The following is a 9,432-nucleotide window of genomic DNA, read 5'->3' on the forward strand; positions in this document are numbered from 1 at the left end:
CAATGTTTTTCTTAGAAATCTGAGTGCCTACTCTCCTATTTTCTTTTTGGGTAAGTTAAGTCAATGGATATGGCAGCTACTATGAATATGCTTAGATAATGTCACAAGTGACATGTCTGGCGGGGATTAAAGTTAGGGTCGGCTGCTAGAGAATGAAGTATTTGACCTTTCCCCATAAGAGGCTGCTCCAGCCTTGGCATTATGAGTTCTGATGCCAGTGGGAAGCTTTAGGGAACAGGATAAGAGCAAAGAACCAGGTGTTCCAAGGACCGTTCACATCTTTTGGGGGATGGTTTTCTTACTACCACTGTAATAAGGTTTCAATGTCTGAAATCCAGAAAAATACAAACATGCAACAATACAAACGAAAGAAAATAAAAATCACCTCCATTTTCAAGAGCCCGGAGGTCATCAGCGTAGCATTTTGATATCTACTCTTCCATTCTTTCTGTGTGTATGTGTGTCTTTCTTTTTTCTTTTTTTTTAACAGAAATAAGATCCTTATCTCTTTGCAAACTGCTTTTTTTCACCTAATAACACATTGTATACATTATTCCATTCCATTTCATTGGATCGATCACCTTCTACGAGACTATTTGGAATGGCGAGAGATATTCTATGGTATGGTGACATCCTAGCTTATTTGAAAAACCCACTCTTGCTGGATATCTAGGTTGTTTACCATTTTTTCCCATGATAACAAATGCTGTAATGATTATCTTTAAGGTTAGGTATCGAGTCAAATGGTGTGCACATTTTAAAAGCATGACTAGCTCTTTACCAGCAAAGTAGAGAAGTTCTAGCGGCTCTAGCTGAACAAATAAAAATAAAGGCTGATTTAAATAAAGTGGGTGTGTGTGTGACAGAGGGAGAGAGATTAACTGCAAATACAAAAATTAAATGTTCATTTCTTTAAATAGATCTACTCCACCGGGGTCATTTTGGCCCCAATTCCTTTTTCATCTAACCAAAAAAAAAAAAAAAAAGATGTTTGCCAGGGGAGTAGTAGGTATAATGGAACCACCAGATTTTACTTCCTTTTGTTACCAACCAGTGTTCTTGGCCTCCTTAATCAATAGAAATTGATCAGAGACCAGACAAGAAATTCAGGCAAGGCTTTATTGGGGCCCCTGCTACAGCAGGAGGGAGCGAGAACAAGTAACAGCTTCCCTTGCTGGCTTGCCCTCGGAGGGAGGTCAAGCTGGTTCCGTATATGGGGTGAGGGTAGGGGTGTGCCCAGGTGTCGGGCCGGAGGGGTAGCTTAAGTGGTTTGCCCACCCCTTTGGTGGTGTTGTGTGCAGGGGGCATGTGCAGGACGCTGCTTTGCTCCCGGCTCTTCAGGAGTGGCGGTTGGACTTTTTGGTCTCTTTGTGTCTTGTTGTCCAGAATTTGCCCCCTAAGTTTCTTTGTATGTTGGAACTCGAGGAGGAGATGTTTGTCCAGGTGCAAGCATTGCAGCAAAGGGTTCCAGGTCCCAGCCTGTCTCACTTTCCGAATGTTTTTGAGTTTGTCCTTTTGCACCCGGTGGTTTCACAGAGGATTCTTAGGTGAGCTTGGGAACATTCACTTTTTTTTTTTGAGATTTGCTGATACACACCTTTTTATTCCCTCCATCTTCTCCAAGAAGAGAAGTGGACACAGAACCAAAGGCAGCTTCCTGGGATGTCAGAGATGTATCTTCTTCAAGGGACAGACGTGTTGTTGAGGAGGGTTGGGGACAGTGACTTCCAGGGCCAGCAGCTGGCAGCAGCTGTCACCGTGAGATTCTGGGGTTTAGTATCTGTGAGGAGTTTTCTTTCTCTCTCAGTGACCAGGTCCAGCTTCAAGTGTCAAAGACAGTTCCCTGCCAACCCAGCCTGCCAATAAAAGCTGCTCCCATTTACGGGATGCTCGGTATAGACCAGGCAGTTTACATCCTCAACTTGCAAGGTGGGCATTAGTATCTCTATTTTGCAGATGAAGAGACAAGAATTGAATGGTTAGCTAACTTACCCAGCATCACATGTTCAGGAAGCTAAAGAGTCAGGATTCTAACTCTACTCTCAGTGATTCCAGAGCCCCTAACTTCTTGCTGCTACACCTCATTTCTACTCTGATTTATTGTTATCCTTGTGGTTTACAGGTAAACTTTAAACTCATCAGGGTTAGGAAGATTTTGGCTACTAAAGGAATTGGGTTTTTTGGTTGTCTATGTTTTAAGACTCCAGCATGCCATTTTCTACCTATCATACATTTTAATTGTCCAAAAAACCTGGAGATAAATACTCAGAGAATCCTGAGAACATGTCAATGCCTTTATCTAAAAATGTGGGCTTTTGGTTGCCATGGTGAAAGGGACCCACCATCTTTCAGGAATGGACGCAGGACCCTCTCTGGAAGCTTTCCCAGATGCTCTTGCTCTGCCCCTTCAGTTCTGGATGGGATGCCCTAGCACCCTAAGCCTGGCACTAGAGAGGTGACATCACAATGAAATGTTCACCTTTGATGTCTGCCTCTCCCAGACATGAGAGCCTTCTTGTCACCACTGCTCTCTGCCTTGGGTACCCAACAAAGGAGTCTAGGCTTGATTTTCTAGCACAGTGGTCCTCACTCTTTCACTTTCTGCATTTGTCCAGTCCACTCCCATTAATGGGACCTCTTAGGCCATAGATAACTAAGACAGGGTTCTAGCATGGAGGAGCCTAGTCTAGTGGAGAGAGGCAGATAGCAACTCTGAATAGTTAATAGCAAAAACTTGAGAATGAAACAACAAAAGCTCCATGTATAAACATGGATAACTTTAAAAAATTTAATGTTCATACAGATGGCCAATAGGCACATGAAAAGATGCTCAACGTCGCTAATTATTAGAGAAATCAATACTACAATGAGGTACCACCTCACACCGGTCAGAATGGCCATCATTAAAAAGTCTACAAATTACAAATCTGGAGAGAGTATGGAGAAAAGGGAACTCTCCTACACTGTTGGTGGGAATGTAAACTGGTATAGCCAATATGGAGAACAGTATGGAGGTTCCTTAAAAAACTAAAAATAGAATTGCCATATGATCCAACAATCCCACCCTTGGGGATATATCTGGAGAAAACTATAGTTTGAAAAGATACATGAACCTCAGTGTTCATAGCAGCACTATTTACAATAGTCAAGACATGGAAACAACCTAATGTCCATCGACAGATGAACATATAAAGATGTGGTACATATATACAATGGAATACCATTCAGCCATAAAAAAGAATGAAATAATGCTATTTGCAGCAACATGGATCGACCTAGAGATGATCATACTAAGTGAAGTAAGTCAGAAAGAGAAAGACAAATACCGTATGATATCACTTATATGTGGAATCTAAAATATGACACAAGTGAACTTATTTACGAAAGAGAAACAGATTCACAGACATAGAAAACAAATTTATGGTTACCAAAGGGGAAAGGGGGTGGGGATGGATAAACTGGGAGTTTGGCATTAGCAAATAAAAACTGCTATATATAAAATAGATAAACAACAAGGTCCTACTTGTATAGCACAGGGAACTATATTCAATATACTGTAATAAACCATAATGGAAAAGAATATGAAAACGAATATATATGTATGACTGAATCACTTTGATGTACACCAGAAACGAACACAATGTTATAAATCAACTATACTTCAGTAAAAAATAATACATTAAAAATACAACGTTCAGTAAACAAGTCAGAATGATACATTCACTTTGGTATCGTTTACGTAAAGTTAAAAATGCTAAACCATATTGTGTAATGATACAAACCTATGTATGATAAACACCAGATGTATGAGCATGGTTGCCCCAAGGAGCTAGGGAGGGGGCAGCTGTTGGGGAGCAGTGTATGGGGGGCTTCAGCTGTACGTGACATTTTGTTAGGCGTATTAGTGTAATTGCATTATTCTTTATCCACTTTTTCCCCCAAACAGTGTGGCTTGCAGGATCTTAGTTCCCTGACCAGGGATGGAACCCAGGCCCACAGCAGTGAAAGCACCGAGTCCTAATCACTGGATGGCCAGGGAATTCCCTATCCATATTTGTAGCTGTTAATATTTCATTTAAAAAGGCAGGTTTTAAAAATATACACACATATACACATATAGTCCCATCTCAATTTTATATTTAAAAGTTCATTTATGTTCTCATAGAGAAAAGATAGCAGGAAATATTAGGTTAAACCACACGAAATTGTCATTTTTGTAGGTTAAAAAATGGCTGATTATCAGCAATCTCATATGGGTAAAATTGATACACTGAAATGGCAACAATCACTATCTCTGAGAGTAGATTTATGGATGATCTTTAAAAAAAATTCTTTGATGTCTTTTCAGATTTTCTCCCATGAACAGGTTATATTTTCCATATCAGAAAAATTTCTATGTGGATCGTTTGGAAAGAAAGAGAGAAAGCTGTCTTTCTGCTGCCCCCTTGTGTGCCCTATAGCACAGGGCTCCCTTTCCTTTCACCTGCCAGGTTAGTTAATCTGCACCACAGGGTGGGGTCCGGGCACAGGTGCTGATGGAACAGTTGCAGGTGGTTTACGCAGGATAATGATAACAACAGACTCTGAGGGCAGTTAGGATCTTTGGCACAGAGATACTAGACAGAGCAATTATTATGGAGCCGTAAAGATAAATCCTGCAGCTCAAGGACTAGAAAAGTCATTTTGAATGAGTATGGGCATCTAGTTCAGGGACGGGAACTCCCTTTCCCACACCGATCACCTTCTTCTCTCTTCAAGGGTCATTGATGAAACAGAAATCAAGCGAGGATCACATGAAAACAGAAACTGATGTCTTTTAATGCCCTCAAGAGCAGGGTAAAATATTCTATTTAGTTGCCGGAAAAATTAGCAATGGAGGATATGAAACTATTCACTTTACATATATAAATAATTTGGTATATGTAATATATTTCGGTTTTATAGCCACTTAAGGGAAAGTGGAGAGAATGGGCAGTGCTGAGGTAGAAAAAAGAGAGAAGTAAGGGAGAGAAGAGGAAGGAAACTAATATTTAATGGATCAGGTACTTTGTTAGGGTCGTGATATTAATACCTCAGAACAACTCGCAGAAGGAGCCGCCACTGCTCTCATTTCCCAGATGAGGAAACTGCAGCTTGGAAAGATTATGGAAAATAGTGCTGGTCCCACAGGCCGCAGAAATGGGATTTCGACTTAATTCAGTCTGACCACTCCAAAAGTCCTTTCTTTTCGGTCCGCCATATGCTGAGCGGGTGAGACAAAGGGGGCGCTGGAAATCCAGAGAAAGAGGACAAGTGGGGAAGTAAGAGGGACAGAGGCACCCATTGAGACCAACCACCACCAAGAACAGGAGCCACAAATGGAAAAAGAGGTGAAGGGGTGACAAAGCTTCATGTGTATGTGTGCACATATGCCCAAGGGAACATGCAGAGGGGTTCTGGGTGGGGGGGGGTGGGGGGATTATCCTTGTCCTGAGTACTTGATGTATACATATGTGCTTTATATCCATCAAATAGAACGATGTATCATTAACTCAAATTTAGTACTACACAGTCTGTGACAGTTTGGACATGGCTGAGTTGATATTTAATTTTGCTTAGGAAGCCCTGTCCTTACAGGAAAAGCAAATTAACAGCAAAACGAGATTGATCCAAAGGTGACATGGTGAGAAAGGCAAGATGCCGAGAACTCTTTTATTATTATTTTTATTTATTTATTATTTTTGGCTGTGTTGGGTCTTCGTTGCTGCGTGGGGTTTCTCTAGTTGTGGCTAGCGGGGGCTACTCTTCGTTGTGGTGTGCGGGCTTCTCATTGCAGTGGCTTCTCTTGTTGCGGAGCAGGGGGTCTAGGCGCATGGGCTTCAGTAGTTGTGGCTCTGGGGCTCTAGAGCTCAGGCTCAGTAGTTGTGGTGCACGGGCTTTGTTGCTCCACAGCATGTGGGATCTTCCCGGACCGAGGCTCGAACCTGTGCCCCCTGCATTGGCAGGTGGATTCTTAGCCACTGCACCACCAGGGAAGCCCCTGAGAACACTTAAAGACTTAAGAAATACCCACTTCTTGGGAAAAGCAATATGCTTATTACAAATTTGGCTTAGCTGATAAAGAGGTCCCCCAAAGAAGTCTATTGGGCTTCAGTTTGAAGGAAAGAATAGATTTTATTAGTCTAGTAAAGATAATTTTATTAATTTTGTTATATATGTAATACAAAATCATATTGCACTCATTTAAAAAAAAACATGTAAGTTCACTTTCACTCTTTCCTCCCTCCTCATTTTTATCAATTTGGTATTTATCTTTCTAGACCATTTTCTACATATTTAGAAGAGTCAGCCCTCTGTATCTGGGGGTTCCACACCCATGGATTCAACTAATGGTGGATCCAAGGTTGGTTGAATCCACAGATGGGGAACCCGTGGTTACAGAGGACCGATTGTACTACAGTCATTTTATATAGGGACTTAAGCACCCGTGGATTTGGTACTGCAGGAGTCCTGGAGCCATCTCCCACAGATACTGAGGGGTGACCGTACACATGTGTACCTGTAGAAAACATAGTTCCTCTGTTTTGTTGTTCTGTCTTACATAAAGGCTACATGGAGTGGATCACTTTACCACGTGATCTTTCATTCCAACACACATCCAGGAGAGCTATCCATTTGAACTCATCTAGACCTACCTCTTTTCCCCTTTACCATTTTTTAAAATGGTTGCAGAGTATTTCATAAATGGCTGTTTCATAATTGAAGAAGCCGTTTTCCTATTGATGGATATTTACACTATAATGATTTACTTTTACTCACCACTATGCCTTAAATATCCTTGGACAGACTTCCTAATGCACGTGTGCAAGATTTGTTTTAGGACAGTTAATGAGATGTGGTATTTCTGGGTCACTGGGCATTTAAAATGTTACCAGAGACTGCCCAAACAGCTCTCCCAGTGGCCAGACTAGTTTAGCTCCCAACAGCAGTGTGTGAGATTTCTCATTTCCCCACACCCTTGATACTATGTTCTTACAAGTCTTAAAGCTGCATTTCTTCACTAAAATTCTACTAGTCACACTTTTTTATAAAAACTAATTTGAACTAAATTTGAACTAAATGCCACTCAATGAGGTTTGATGATTCTTTTAATTAATTCATTTAATTCACAAGTCCTCCCTCCCTTTGGCCTTTAGATATAATTTATAAGCAGTATTGATTTGCCCTCAAAGGGAGACATCGTTTAATACAGGCCTCTGATGACAGAAGAGAAATGAGCTTATTCAAAATTCTAGGCATGGCCTGACAGGTCAAGGGCTTATGCAAGAAAAGATTTTACAAGAAGGACTGTAATAGGGAAGAACAAACCTGACTCCATGTTGGATCTGTTTCTTTTACTTCAACCTTTGTGTTCTATTGCTTCTGCTTCCAGTTAAGAATGTTGCCTATAGCCTGAACTATACCGGATAGCCCATTCTCAAGGCTCTGACTTTTAAGGGTAAAACACTTTCCCATTCATACAGTGATAAAAAATTGTAGAACAGAGAAAAACATTTATCTTGTTGGAGGTTTACATCATGACCTGACCTACGTGGACAGCGGCAAGAACAAAGGATTCCTACACCAAGAAGCCTGAAAAAACCAACCGTGCCCCTCCCTCAGCTTGCCGTTAAAAATGCTTTGCTGAAACCTTGGGGAGTTCAGTTTTCTGGGCATGAGTCACCCGTCTCCTCACATGGCCCTGAAATAAACATTTCTGCTCCGAACTCCAACATTTCGGTTTGTTTGGCCTCACCGTGCGTCGGGCACATGAACTTGCGTTCGGTAACAGGGCAAGTCCTTGCATTTCTGTCAATATTTCCACGTGTTCCACCCACCTTTCCACATGTTTTGTGGTGACAAAACCTTCTTCCCTGGTGTCTGAAGTTTGCAATGTCACTCTTTGCCCCGAGCCCAGGCGTTTTCCACAGTCAAAAGAATGATTCAAACAACTTCACTAAGCTGGTACTTACTGTGGGCCTAGAGCTTTACACTTTTATGTAATCTTTACAACTCTCCCTCTCATTCTTATGTTATCTTAGTCATTGTATAGAATAGAAAAATGATGTTCAGAAGTCAAATAACTCATCTGAAACCAGGATAGAAACCCAGGCCTATCAGGCTCTAAATCTTTGTGATCCGCTTTAATGCAGAGAAAGTTAACTAGAAAGTCAGACAATAGTGATATCTGACAACAGATATAGTAGAAAGACTATATTGACAACAATTATGGGCAGTGTAAGGGAGTTAAAAATGAAATAAATTCAGGTATTTTGTAGAGGACTCTTCACAGAGTAGTTTATGAAAAAGTTATATGTGTCCTATAACACGGTGGTTACGAGCATACGTAACCAGATCTGGGCCTTCCTTTCATTTCCTGTCTCATAGCTCAAGTCCTGGGCTGCTGTCAGATTGAACTTTCTTCAGTTACTCTGGAGCCAGGTGGCCTGGCTTCAAATCCTGGCTCTGCCACTTACTAGCTATGTGACTTTGGGCAAGTTACTTTACCTCTCTGTGCCTCAGTTTTCTCACCTAGATGGTGGGAATTAAAAATAACACAGATTTCAGTAAGTCAGATAGAGAAAGACAAATATAATATGGTATTGCTTATATGTGGAATCTAAAAAAAGGGTACAAATGAACTTATCTACAAAACAGAAATAGAGTTACAGATGTAAAAAAAAATTATGGTTACCAGAGGGTAAGGGGGGGAGAGTAAATTGGAAGACTGGGATTGACATATACACACTACTATATATAAAATAGAACTAATAAGGACCTACTGTATAGCACAGGGAACTCTACTCAGTACTCTGTAATGACCTATATGGGAAAAGAATCTAAAAAAGAGTGGATATGTGATATATGTATAACAGATTCACTTTGCTGTACACCTGAAACTAAAACAACATTGTAAATCAGCTATACTCCAATAAAAATTATAAAAAAATTTTTTAAAAGTCCACTTTCAAAAAACCCCCACATATTTCACTGGGTTGTTGTAATGATTAGATAAGGCAGTATTTGTAAAGCAATTAGAATAGTGCCTTGAACACGGTCAATACCATAAAAGTTTGTCATTATTACCATCATGATCGTATGTGGTCTTCACTGTTTGTTAAGTAACTCACCCACGATCATGGAATGAGTTAGCGATAGACCTGAACCGGTACCTGGGGCTCTGCCATCCTGTGCAGTGGTTTTTCCACTCCTAGCACTGCCTCCCAACTTAACTAAATACAAGCAGAGGGGTTGTTGCAGGCCTTGGGATGTCTGTGTAAGAAAAGGCGGGGCCGGGCATAACTCACATTCTTTCTTTCTGAGACTAAAAGAGGGATCTGTAGAGGAGGAATTTCAGCAGCTTCAGAGAAGCAAGTGAAACATTCTACAGCAATTCAGTCCAGTTCCATTTCA

Source organism: Phocoena phocoena, chromosome 1 (assembly GCF_963924675.1).
Source record: "Phocoena phocoena chromosome 1, mPhoPho1.1, whole genome shotgun sequence".
NCBI classification, from domain to species: Eukaryota; Metazoa; Chordata; class Mammalia; order Artiodactyla; family Phocoenidae; genus Phocoena; species Phocoena phocoena.